The sequence below is a fragment of the Hibiscus syriacus genome, unplaced genomic scaffold, assembly GCF_006381635.1.
Source record: "Hibiscus syriacus cultivar Baekdansim isolate YM2019G1 unplaced genomic scaffold, ASM638163v2 tig00000340_pilon, whole genome shotgun sequence".
Lineage (NCBI taxonomy): Eukaryota > Viridiplantae > Streptophyta > Magnoliopsida > Malvales > Malvaceae > Hibiscus > Hibiscus syriacus.
Genome location: NW_024061783.1, coordinates 12670343 through 12683220, shown reverse-complemented (window position 1 = coordinate 12683220; position 12878 = coordinate 12670343). Strand labels below are relative to the sequence as shown.

The 12878-nt window shown below is 36.4% G+C and overlaps 1 pseudogene; it reads right to left on the bottom strand.

Annotated features, from left to right (window-relative positions):
* Window positions 1–12878, bottom strand: part of LOC120204493 — a 90999-nt pseudogene that overhangs the window by 24651 nt on the left and 53470 nt on the right.

The following is a 12878-nucleotide window of genomic DNA, read 5'->3' as shown; positions in this document are numbered from 1 at the left end:
TAGTTTGTCCCTGAGGGCATTGGAGAGTCAGGTTGGTCAAATTGTCGTAGCATTACAAGAACGCAAACCAAGACATTTTCCGAGTGACACTGAAGTCACCAAATCTCATGGAAAGAAGCAATACAGTGTGCTAACTCTCTGAAGTGGTACACAAATTAATGTTGAAGACAAGTTTGGGGGAAGATCGAAGGATAATTCACCCCCTGAGACCGTGCAAGTTGAGCAAGAAGTGCTGGAAGAAGCACCAATAGAAGAGGATAAGGATAATGGTTCATCAAGTAAAGAAGCTGAGGGGGCAAATAAAAATGCCAAGGCAACTTCAGTTAATACCCCGTCAGTACAGGAAGTCAGACCCCCAACTCCTTTTCCGCAGAGACTGAAGAAGCACAATGAAGATATTCAGTTCAAGAAGTTCGTTGACATTCTGAGTCACCTTCAAATCAATGTTCCTTTTCTGGAAGCCATGGAACAAATGCCGACATATGCTAAGTTTCTCAAGGAAATTGTTACCAAGAAGAGAAAGGTTGAGCAATACGAGACAATTGCTATGGAAAAAGAATTTTGCTCTTCTTTAAGCAAACTACCACCAAAGAGACATGATCTGGACAGTTTTATCATCCTATGTTCTATAGGCGATAAATTTATTGGTAAGACATTATGTGACCCTGGCTCAAGTGTAAACTTGATGCATAAGTTAATTTTCGTAAAGCTTGGGATAGGAAATATGAGACTCACCTCTGTTATCTTGCAATTAACTGATCGTTCACATGTGCATCCTGATGGGCGAGTTGAAGATGTCATCATGCGAGTTGACAAGTTCATTTTTCCTATCGATTTTTTGATTCTGGACTGTGATGTCGATGCCACAACACCAATAATTTTGGGGAGACCCTTCCTAGCCACCGGTCATATTCTCATTGATTGCGATAGGGGCAAGCTAACCATGAGAGTGGTCGATCAACATGTCACTGTGAATGTCTTTCGATCTCTCAAGTACATGGATATTTCTGAAGAATGCCAAAGCATTTTAGAAGTGGACACAGTAATCATGAAAGAAACATATAAATTTTGCCAGGACAATTTCATTCAGCTGGATCCTGATGAGGGGCTATTCGAAGACTTAAAGGCTAGAGAGCCTAATGATTTTGCATCCGAGGAAAAGTAGGCTAGCTTTCTCAAAGCTAGCCCAGGTACGCGTTTTGAACCTTTGAATTTTGAAGAGTTTGTTCCTCCTAAGCCCTCATTACAGCATGCTCCTACACTAGAACTTAAGAATTTTCCACAACATCTTAAATATGCTTATCTGGGTAGTAACAAAACTTTGCCTGTGATTATTTCCTCTACCCTTACTCCTAACCAAGAATCTAGTTTAGTAAGTGTTTTGTCACATCATAAGAGAGCGTTAGGATGGACGATAGCAGATCTGAAGGGAATAAGTCCAACAATCTACATGCATAAAATCCTACTGGAAGAATGCCATGGCAAATCCATAGAGCCACAACGAAGATTAAACCCAATCATTAAGCAAGTTGTGATGAAAGAGATTCTCAAATGGCTTAACGCTTGAGTAATTTACCCCATTTTGGATAGTTATTGGGTGAGTCTCGTCCAATATGGGCCAAATAAGGGAGGCACGACCGTGGTGACAAGTAAAGACAATGAGTTGTTACCTACACGCACTGTCACTGGTTGGCGAATTTACATGGACTACCATAAGCTCAACAAGGCCACTAAGAAGGATAATTTCCCTTTGCCGTTCATTGATCAAATGCTAGATCGACTTGCTAGAAAGGCATTTTATTGTTTCTTGGATGGATACTCGGGCTATAATCAAATTTCCATCGCACCAGAGGACCAAGAGAAGACAACATTCATGTGTCCCTATGGCATTTATGCCTTTCGAAGAATGCCTTTTGGACTCTGAATGCCTGGGCAACTTTTCAGCACTGCATGCAAGCCATATTTTCTTACATAGTTGAGGATTTTCTGGAAATTTTCATGGATGATTTTTTTGTTTATGGAGATGACTTTCAAAAATGCCTCGGTAATTTGGCGAAGGTACTGAAGTGATGCGAGGAAGCCGATCTCGTGCTGAACTGGGAAAAATGCCACTTCATGGTGACCAAAGGCATTGTTCTAGGCCATAAGATTTCTACAAAGGGCATTGATATAGACAAAGCCAAGATCAAGGTGATCGAGAAGCTACCCCTACCAACTTCTGTCAAGGGCATTCGGAGTTTCCTTGGACATGCTGGATTTTATAGAGGATTCATCAAGGACTTCTCCACAATATCCAAGCTCTTATGCACCTTGTCGTTCATGTTTGATCAGAAATGCCATGGCACATTCAAAGAACTGAAGCAAAGACTTATCTCTGCACTAATCGTGGTTCCCCCAGATATGATGACACCATTCGAACTAATATGTGATGTAAGTGATTTTGCCGTGGGAGCTGTGCTTAGACAGCGTAGAGGTAAAATTTTTCATTTTATATATTATGCTAGCCATACCATAAATGAGGCACAATTGAACTATACCACCACTGAGAAAAAATTACTTGCCGTGGTATTTGCATTTTACCAGTTTAGGCCATACTTGATAGGCACTAAAGTCATAGTTCACACCGATCACTCAGTTATAAAATACTTAGTGAACAAAAAAGATGCCAAGCCTAGACTTATTAGGTGGATATTACTACTGCAAGAGTTCGACTTAGAGATAATTGATAGGAAATGTACTGAAAACCAGGTTGCAGATCATTTATCTAGGCTAGAAAACATGTCCGAATGCCATGACATTTGTGATATTAAAGAAGAATTCCCTTACGAGAAAATTTTATATGCCACGACAATTCTATGGTACACTGACCTTGTTAATTTTCTTGTTAGTGGTGTTTTTTCTTATGAATTGAACTGCAAGGGCAAGAAGAGGTTTCTGTATGATGCCAAGTTCTATTTTTGGGACTAGCTTTACTTGTTCAAGCAATGTACCAATCAAATGATTCGATGGTGTGTCCCCGAAGAGGAGCAACGAGATATCTTACACCATTGCCACACAGCACACTGTGGAGGGCATTTTGGAGGTGTGAGGACTGCTGCAAAAGTCCTCTAGTCAGGCTTCTACTGGCCATCACTATTTAATGATGCCCACGAATTTTGCAAAGCATGCAATAGATGCCAGCGCACGGGAATATTTCCAGACGACACGAAATGCCGCTGCAAAATATTTTGGAGATAGAGCTCTTTGATGTTTGGGGAATTGATTTAATGGGACCATTCCCATATTCTTTTGGAGACTTATACATCTTGCTTGCGGTGGACTATGTATCTAAGTGTGTTGAAGCGATTGCTACGCCGAGGAATGATTTGAAGATGGTGTTCAAGTTCCTTCAGAAGAACATCTTCACTCGATTTGGAGTACCAAGGGCTATTATCAGTGACGAAGGCACCCACTTTGATAACAAGCTAATTGCCAAGGCATTACAAAAGTATGGAGTACGACATAAAATTTCCACGACATATCACCCATAAACAAATAGGCAAGTTGAAGTGTCCAACCGAGAAATCAAGCAAATCCTCGAGAAAGTGGTGAACCCTCGAAGGAAAGACTGGTCCCCAAAATTGGACGAAGCACTCTGGGCTTACCGGACGGTATTCAAAACACCGCCCTTCAAGATGGTATATGGAAAATCCTGTCACCTGCCAGTAGAGCTAGAATATAAGGCATACTGGACGATCAAAAAGCTAAACTTCAATGCGCAACTAGGTGGGGAGAAATGATTGCTCAATCTGAACGAAATGGAAGAGTTTCGAGCGCAAGGATATGAAAATGCCAAACTCTACAAAGAAAAAACCAAAAAATGGCATGACAAAATGCTTTTGCCATGGTATTTTCATGTGGGCCAGAAAGTGCTGCTGTTTAACTCTAGGCTCAAACTCTTCCTTGGCAAATTAAAGTCATGATGGTCAGGACCCTTCGAAGTCTACCATGTTTACCCGTATGATGCAGTTGATATCAAGAACATAGACGATGGGTCCATCTTTAAAGTCAATGGCCAACGCCTGAAGGTTTACCAAGGAGTCCCACCATTGCGTGACAAGTCTGCGCTTCTCTTGCAGGACGTAGATCCTGAGCTAGTATCTTAAGGATACCGAGACATTTTAAATTTACTCATGTGCATAAATAATTTTATTTTGCTATTATTTTAGTATATCTTCTTTTTAATTAATTATTTTTATTTTATTTTTCTTGCAAGAGTTATCCATGCAGCAAGCACGTGAGGTGTATGGTGAAAGCTAAGGAAATTTGGGCGGAAAATGAAAACCATAAAATGAGGGAATTTAGTTTAATTTAGTTTCATTTTATTTACTTTTACTTTGGGGTTATTTTTTTTCACTTTCCCGCCATACCCCACCATTTACTTATTACTTTCCCCCGCAAAATCTTTCTTTTGTTTTTATCTTTATTTCATTTTCACTTTACTTTTAACTTTTTCTTCTCTCTTGCACCAACAACCTCCATAGCCGACCCAATCTTCAAGCTTCCTTACTCATCCCTTGTTTTCTATTTCCACCATGGTCCGATCCCATCCCTCCATCTCTGTTACTGCCTCTCCACCACGCTTCGTGGATGATACCACCCGAGACCGGTTCCAAACAATAAAAAATTGGCGGGTCTTTTTCAAGTTGAGGTTTATCTTCTCTGAGGAGGAGGATGCCGCCTTAGGAAGTGATGTGCTCGACTTCTTTAACAAACACAAGTGACAGAAATTTGCCAAACATACTGCCACTGTCAATGCATCGTTAGTGAAGGAGTTTTACTCAAACGTCACCGAGCCAAACCAGTATGTCGTTGTGGTTCGTGGTATTTCTATTCGATTTACTTCCACTGCTATTAATCGTTACTTTAAATTGTAGGATGTTGAAGACCGCCACACCACCTTCGCGCAAGAAGTCGATAATGAAACATACCAAGGCATTATGGAAGACCTATGTCTTCCTGACACCCAATGGAACGGCCAGCAACTTAGTCGCAGGACCGTGGACCGGGAGAGGCTACTCTCACAAGTGAAGTTGTGGAACCATTTTATGAAGCACAAGCTTCTACCTGCTTCTCACAACACCACCGTGTCCTACCATCGGATGTTTTTGCTGCACTCAATCATATTCGGGGGCTCCATTGAGGTAGGGAAAATTATTGTAGAGTAAGGTCATTTATGCCTGAAGCGACCTGCAAGTGCCCTGGTATTTTCGAATCTCATCACTGCTTTATGCTGTAAAAAGAAGGTTCCTAAAGAACAGTTTGACGAGATTTTACTGGGCATCGCTGGAATTACCAAGGCAGAAATCCATATGTTATTGGGTCTTTTCACTTAAGTTATTGAATGTCTAAGAGCTCATTGAGGACCATGTAGATTCATTTAGAATCATTTAGTTGCATGTGGTGAATTTGGTTTGCCGAGGCATTTTATTTTTAAAGTAATGCTGCCTTATAGGAAAGGTGCTTGTCTAATGATGTACAGGAATTGAGAGCAAGAAAAAGAGCAAAGAAAATGCCATGCCATCAAGAGACTACTAAGAAGAATAAAAATGCCAAGTTGGACTGGCATTTCGAAAGCGTACAAAGTGCGATAAGATATTTTTGAAGCCAACTATCTCTTACTCTCTATGATCTCTGCCCGATAAATCTACCTCGGAGAACCGCTTGGAGGGATCGACGCTGCTACAGCCGGTCCTGCTGATGACTCTGTCTGCCCCTACAGATCTTGTCTGTCCTTGGGCTTCTACAACGGGATCATGCCGGTCACTCAGCCAGCAACCCAGGCTGTATCATAGTCAGCTCTTCCCGACTCTCAAGTAACTTAACTATGGTTTTGGGGTTTTTCAGGAAAGTCAACACCAAGTCCTAGGATTAATTTTCCCCTATAAATAGAGGATGAAGCCACAATGTTAGAGACTTTGGTTCCATCCTGATTTGAGCTTAAAAAGTTAAAGAGAGAAGGTGTCACTTTTCTCTGTCAATCCTACTTGCCGTGGTATTTATCCTTGACAAACCTGAGGGAGTGACGTTATAGGCATCCGAGAGGAGCTAGTTTGTTGAGGGCAGTTCGTGGTGGCTGAGGGAAGCTCTGGCAGTGCACGTCGAAGGCTTTCTCTCATTCCCTTAGTTCTTTGATTTCATATTTTGTTATTGGGTTGTAAGGAATGAATGAGACTTTCTTTGTGCTTGTTTATTTTGAATCCCACCATGAACTAAACCTATTTGGTGGGAGTTCGCTTGGATGTTTAAGTTTTATTTCTATGAATGGTTGTTTCTCTATGCTTTAATCTGTTTTGTTTGTGAAAATTAATGCCTTAAGGTTATAGGAACTACGAGAGTAGCCTTTCCTTAGGAGAATCTTTGGGTTCGAGAGAATACCGAGATAACGTATCCTTAGTGTTCGAGAGAAACTAGGGAGGAACTACATAAACAAGGGGTTTTAGGTAGTAACTAAGCCTAATCCACCTTAGAGATAAGGTTAGGATTTCATTCGACTAAAAGGAGTTGTGCAAGAACATAGGTTAGATGTTAATACTACCGCAAAAAGGTATTGCAGAGATATATCTTGTTAACTGGACCAATAGGATCACTGCAGGGGTTTACGCCAAACGGTTTTGCCAGGGCATCTTTAATCTGTCGAGTCCCTTACTAGAGATAACATAGGGCACCTTAGTAGACTCTGTCGGGAAGACTAGGCATAGAAGAAATACCATTTAGAGAAATAGACTTAGATTTTCCTAGTGAATCCTATCACTTATTCCCATAGCAGCTTGTCGTTTGAGAAAACTAAAGTCCTACATATTAAATTCAGTATTTACATTTTATTTTGCCTTGACATCTCCATTTGTTTGCACACATCACAATTTACGTTACCATGACATATCCAATTGCTACCACACTACCCCCATTCTATTACCACATCTGTCATTCCATTTTGCCACAGCATTCTCATTTGTACATACCATCACTAACTTTACTTAGGTGACAAAGTAAAGTGCCTTGACAATCCTATTTGATTTCCTCAATTCCCTATGGAGACGATACTCACTTATCACTGTATTACTTGTTCGATTGTGTGTACTTGCACATATATCCGCACTCATTTATAATACTCACAAATAGTGGATAGTAAGTTAACCAAGTATGTGTGGATTTGGGTATGATGGCTATTCTGAGTAAGGAAATGTAAAGTAATAAAGGAATTAAGAATGGATAAAGAAATGAAAAGGATTGAGTTTGAAGGATTAGATATGATAAAGGTTATATGGAAGTGTAGATGATAAGTTTGATATAGAAGTAAGAAAAATGAGCAAGGTGATGTGAAAAGATTGTTTGATTCCTTAAAGTATATGTTTAATCACATTTGAATAAGATTTAAGGTTGTGTTCTTGGTCAAATGATGATAGAATAAGAGTTTGGTTATTGTTATAAGGTAATTAGAGATGGATTTATGATGTTGAGTGATGAACATGGATGTTATTGCCTACGTGATGAGTGACATTATGATAATTTCAGTTTAAAAGATATTTTATTCCTTTTTATAAGACATATATATATATATGAGAAGAGGGAAATATCCAAAATATTTCTTCCTTCTTCTTTCTTCCTCTCGTTTGGTATAAAACAAAGGTAAGTTTGATTTTAATTGATTATTTGTTGAATTTTAAGTTGGGTTATGATCCTTGGGTGATACATAAGTTTAAGAAAAGCTTAGGTTGTCTTAGAATAATAAGATGAAGGAGTTAGGAGAGATTAAAGATTAAGAATTTTTTAATGGAAAATTGGAATAGAGTTGATAAGTGGAATTTGAAACTAAATTTGACTTGTCAATGTTTGGATTAAGAGATATGAAGTGTTAGAATTGGATTTAGAACATGTTAGAAATTTAGTATGATTATTGAATTCCATGTAGAGGATAGGATTTTGAGATTAAAGATGTGATAAATGATTACAAATGGGCTTAAGTATGTGTATTTGAGTTTAGTATATGAAAGAGGATAGAACATGAAGTGTTAAAGTTGAAAACAATGAATTTTCGTGCTTAAAATTGATTTCTGGAAAGGGTGTATCGGTACCCATTCAACAGGTCACGATACCTCAAGAGTAAAATCTAGGAAGACGTTCAAAGGGTACCGATACCTTAAGGAGTAAAATCTAGGAAGACGTTCAAAGGGTACCGATACCTTAAGGAGTGTATCGATACCCCCTTGAAAAGGAAAATTTTGAATGTAATTTATGTACCGATATATAGGCAGTGTATCGATACCTCAGTAAGGGATGTACCGATACCCTTATAGAGGTACCGATACCCTTGCAAGAGAAAGTTGGGATTTACTATTTCTTTTAGTTTAAGAAATGAAAGATTAGAGTATGCCAAGTGGAATGCTGATATGTATATTATACGTGTGATCATGTAGATATCAATCAAGAGCAATGTCCATATAAGGTGTCAAGTAATAACCATCAAGAAGAGATAAGGATTTGGTATTGACTAGTGAGGCAAGGTGAGTACTTACAAGTTAGTTTATGATGTTTAATGAAAATAAGAATTTTGACAAGTCTATTTCTATATTAGAATGCATGAATTCATGATTATATGCATGTGTTTGGTCTGAGTATCTGTGATATATATACATATATATATATACTATTGTATGTATTACATGATTTGTGTGAATACATGTAGTGTCATAAGCCATGTGAACTAATAAGAACGATCTATATGATTAAATGAGAATATGAAATAAGTTATATGATAGGGACGTAAGGAATGATATGAATATGTGATCTAAGCTACGAGTTAAAGAAATTATATGATATATGTGAACATAAAATAACCAAGTGTAAGCTATGTGATACTGTATAAGTGATTACATGAGAAAGGTTATGAACTTTATGAGGTATGAACTATGTGATCATATGAAAAAGTGTCAGTGAGCTTATATGAATAAGTGATATGTATATGTGAATATGGGAAGTGATAGGTATAAAAGTAATGCCCATGTTATGTGTAATGAGAGCTAGAGGTATAGTTGGCATGCCAAGAGTTGAGGGCTCATAGGTCGTTCAAGACATACAGAGGTCCTTCGGGACATACATAGGTCCTTCGGGACAAATTTCACATGCCACTCAGTGGGACTTATACGAGATGTGGTGACAACATGGTGCACTACCTCAATGTACTCGCATATCTATAGTTCTCACATGTGTACATAGGCTAATAAAGATATAAATAAGTAAACTTGATATGACTATTATATTTGATTGAGCGCTTGAATATGAGTATGTTGGTTGCATGTGTTGCATATGTTATATTATCTATGCGGAAATATGTTTTTGTGATATATTTGAATATAAAAGAATAAAATGAACTTATATGATACGTTACAAGTAATTACATGAAAAATGTTGTGAACTCCATAAGTATAGGTATATGTAAGGAAATGGTGAACTATAGGATTATATGAATCGAATAATTATGATTATACTACGAGAATATACTTTGGGAGTGAAATCTTATAATGGAATTATATTAAAATTGAGAGAAAATAAATATTATATTAAATAGGAAACATGTATAGGAATAAGAATAAGAATAAGAATATATGAGATAATTTGTATAGGAAGGGCTATATGTTTCAATGAAATTATGATTTAAAACCTATTAAATTCATAGTTAATATGAAATATAGTACAAAGATCTAGTAAAGGAAGTCATGAAAATATCATAGGAATTAAATTATGAAAAGTGAATAAAATATATGTGTTTATGTGACAAAGTAGATGAGAAATGAACTAATAGAACATATAACAATAATTTATGGGTTATATGATAAATAAGAGCACATGGAAATAAGAGATAAATTATGTAAATTTGGGATAGAAATTATATGATTAAGAATTTTATAAAAGAAAGGATTTAAAAGATAATTGGAAAAATGTGATATAAACTGAGTGGGGTAAATATACAGGATTATATGGACATGAAAAAGTATACAAATATATGTAGATGCTTAATTTGTCTGGGGCCTATATCATTTGCAAATGAAAACAGTTCTGGGGAGTTAAAAACCAGAAAAAACGTGGGGGTCAGTTTTGATCGGAATTAACTGCTATAGGAATAAAGGAGAAAAATCACATAGAAAAGGGGGAAAGAGAACAAAAGAGAGGGGAAACAGAAAAAAGATATACACAGACAGAGAAAAAGGAGGACAAAGAGCAATTAACCGAGATCAAAAACAAAAAAAAATCTCCATGGTTTCTCTTTACAGAAAGAGATAGCAAAACGAAAAACATTATACTGTATTTTACTTCAATTTGAAAATCAAAGGAACGGAAGAGTTCACTCGTTTCAGCGAATCAAAGCAATACAAAGTGGAATTCAGTTCCTACAAGGTTTTCTTTTTCTTCTCTATGATTACATTAGTATTTCTCTTCATCCATTTTAATTTTTTTAAACTAAATGCAAATTGTAAAGTAAAAACAGAAATTAATAGTTAGTTTTATACCTTGTTTCGCTTCAATTTCACCGGAGAGGAATCCCTTCATCGGGAGTGGAAACTTGTTAGACGAGCGATAGGGGCCGCAGTGTAGAATTTCAGGACGAGAGTGTGATTGAGAGCTATGGTCGGAAGAGAGGTGGCCACCAAAGTATGGTAGCCGAGTGATGCAACGAAGGCCATCGGAGATTGATGGCCAAGCTTTGGTCGATGGGTCTCGAAGCGAGAGAGAGGGTTCTTGTTTCACGGTGGTCGGCATAGAGAGTTGTATAACTCTCTGTTTGAGAAGACGAGAGAAGAGACATTGAGCATGAGGGGAGAAAGGAGTCTGCTGTAGGTTTAGTTTACATTAGATTAGGTTTAATTTTAGTTAAGTTATATATTAAAACTTTAGGATTAATTATTGTTAGCCACCGTGACCTTAGGGATGGATTAGGCTTAGGCCCTCATAACTTAAGCATTTTCGTTTTAACCTTTGTTTTAATTAGTGATATATACATATATATTTTTAATTTATGCTTCATTTCCTTTTAGTTCATTTAGTTTATTTGTTTGTACTTTGTATAGTTTATGTATTTGATCTGTTGTTTTATGTTCTTTTATTTCAGTCCTATGCATGCTTATGGTTTATTAGCAATTTAGGGTCTGAATTATTTGTTCTTCATGTTAAAATGGTCTGAATTTGTGTAGTATACTGAAGTGTACATTTAAATTTAGTCACTACATTTATGTATATATACTTTTTAAATTTTTAGTTTAGCATGTTATGTTTTTGTTTTTATATTTAAGTCATATTGGTACATTGTATGTTAATAGGCATAGTTTATAATTTGTAATTAAAATATACGTATATAATTTTTTGTATGTTACGTTGTATGATATTTTTAATGTTTTTTAATTAATTTTGGCATGACATCCTTCTTGCACGATTCGCATGGTAACCGCATTTGCATAACTCGACATAATACATAATTGAATTAAGGGTAATACACTTTTAATTTAAAATTGTTTTAAGTGGGCAGTCATAACTGATTTGAGGTCTGCTTTTAATGATTTTAAAATAAAAGTGTATCCCGAAAGTGAAACCAAAAATTGATTCGTCATCTAAAATTTGGGAATGAGAGAAAAAGAAATGTTCGTTTATTTAAATATATCGAGAAAAGGTTGTTATATCTTTAAGATCTGGTCTCGATATTTGTAAATAATCGAACATTCTTTATCTTTCTAAAACGACTTGGTAATTTTAATTTAATTTGTTTGAGTGTTTTTGAATGTTTTTAAATTTACGTCATTGTTTTATGGGATCAAAAATCAAATAAAGTTCGAATTTGTAAAATTCAATGCAAAGACGTTAATTAATCGATTAGGTACCGATTTAGGGCGTTGTGGGGGTGCTAATCGTTCCCCATACGTAACCGACTCCCGAACTCGGATTTTGGTAACGCAGACCTCAATTTGTTGTTTTAATTAAAATTAATTTTTATTTAAAATGACAAAGCATTTTTGGGTGCCCAATCACACCCTAATCAAAGATTGGTGGCGACTCTTCGAACCATATTTTTCGATCGTAAAGGAAATTCAAAATTTTTCGAAACGAGAGGTCTTTTAAATCGCATATGTTTTTAAAATAAAAAGAGACAATTAAGAATTAATGTGGTTTTCAAAATCTCACCTTTTTTCACCTTTTGAGGAAAAAATCGTTTCGACAATATATATATGATATGATGATTTGTATGTATGTATATGTTCATTATGTGGAAGTGTATATGAGGTTGCTTAATATGATAGTAGAAAACATGCATTCATTGTTAGAAGTCATGGTTATCTTATAAGTTGTATATCCCTCGCTAAGTTATAGACTTAGCGTGTGAATGTTTCACACGTAGGTTTCGGAAAGAAAGAAGATAAGCTATGAGGAGCAAGACAGGTTAGTTTCTCCTTACCGAAGATCAGATCAGAAGATAAATGAATAATATGTATTTTGTTATATAGAATCTAGTTGGTTGTAGTTAAAAGATTGGAATTGTATTCGCTCTGATAAGTTTTGTAAACTCCTTGATTTAAATTGTATAACTTATGCATTTTGATTTAATAAAAGTTAGAAATATCATTTTTTTGGGAAAAAATGTTTTGAAAAGTCAATGTGACACCTCAAACTCGGATCCGGGTCGGGTACGGGTTACGGGTGTTATAGTTTGCCACTTGGCTCGTTTTCGAAGAGGGTTGGTTTTGGTCCTCCTATCCTTGCTGAGTTATTGGCAATTAAAAGAGGATTTCTTCTTATTGAGGAAATAGGCCATGTTGCAAATCGAAGGCTTATTCTTGAATCGGATTGTCTTA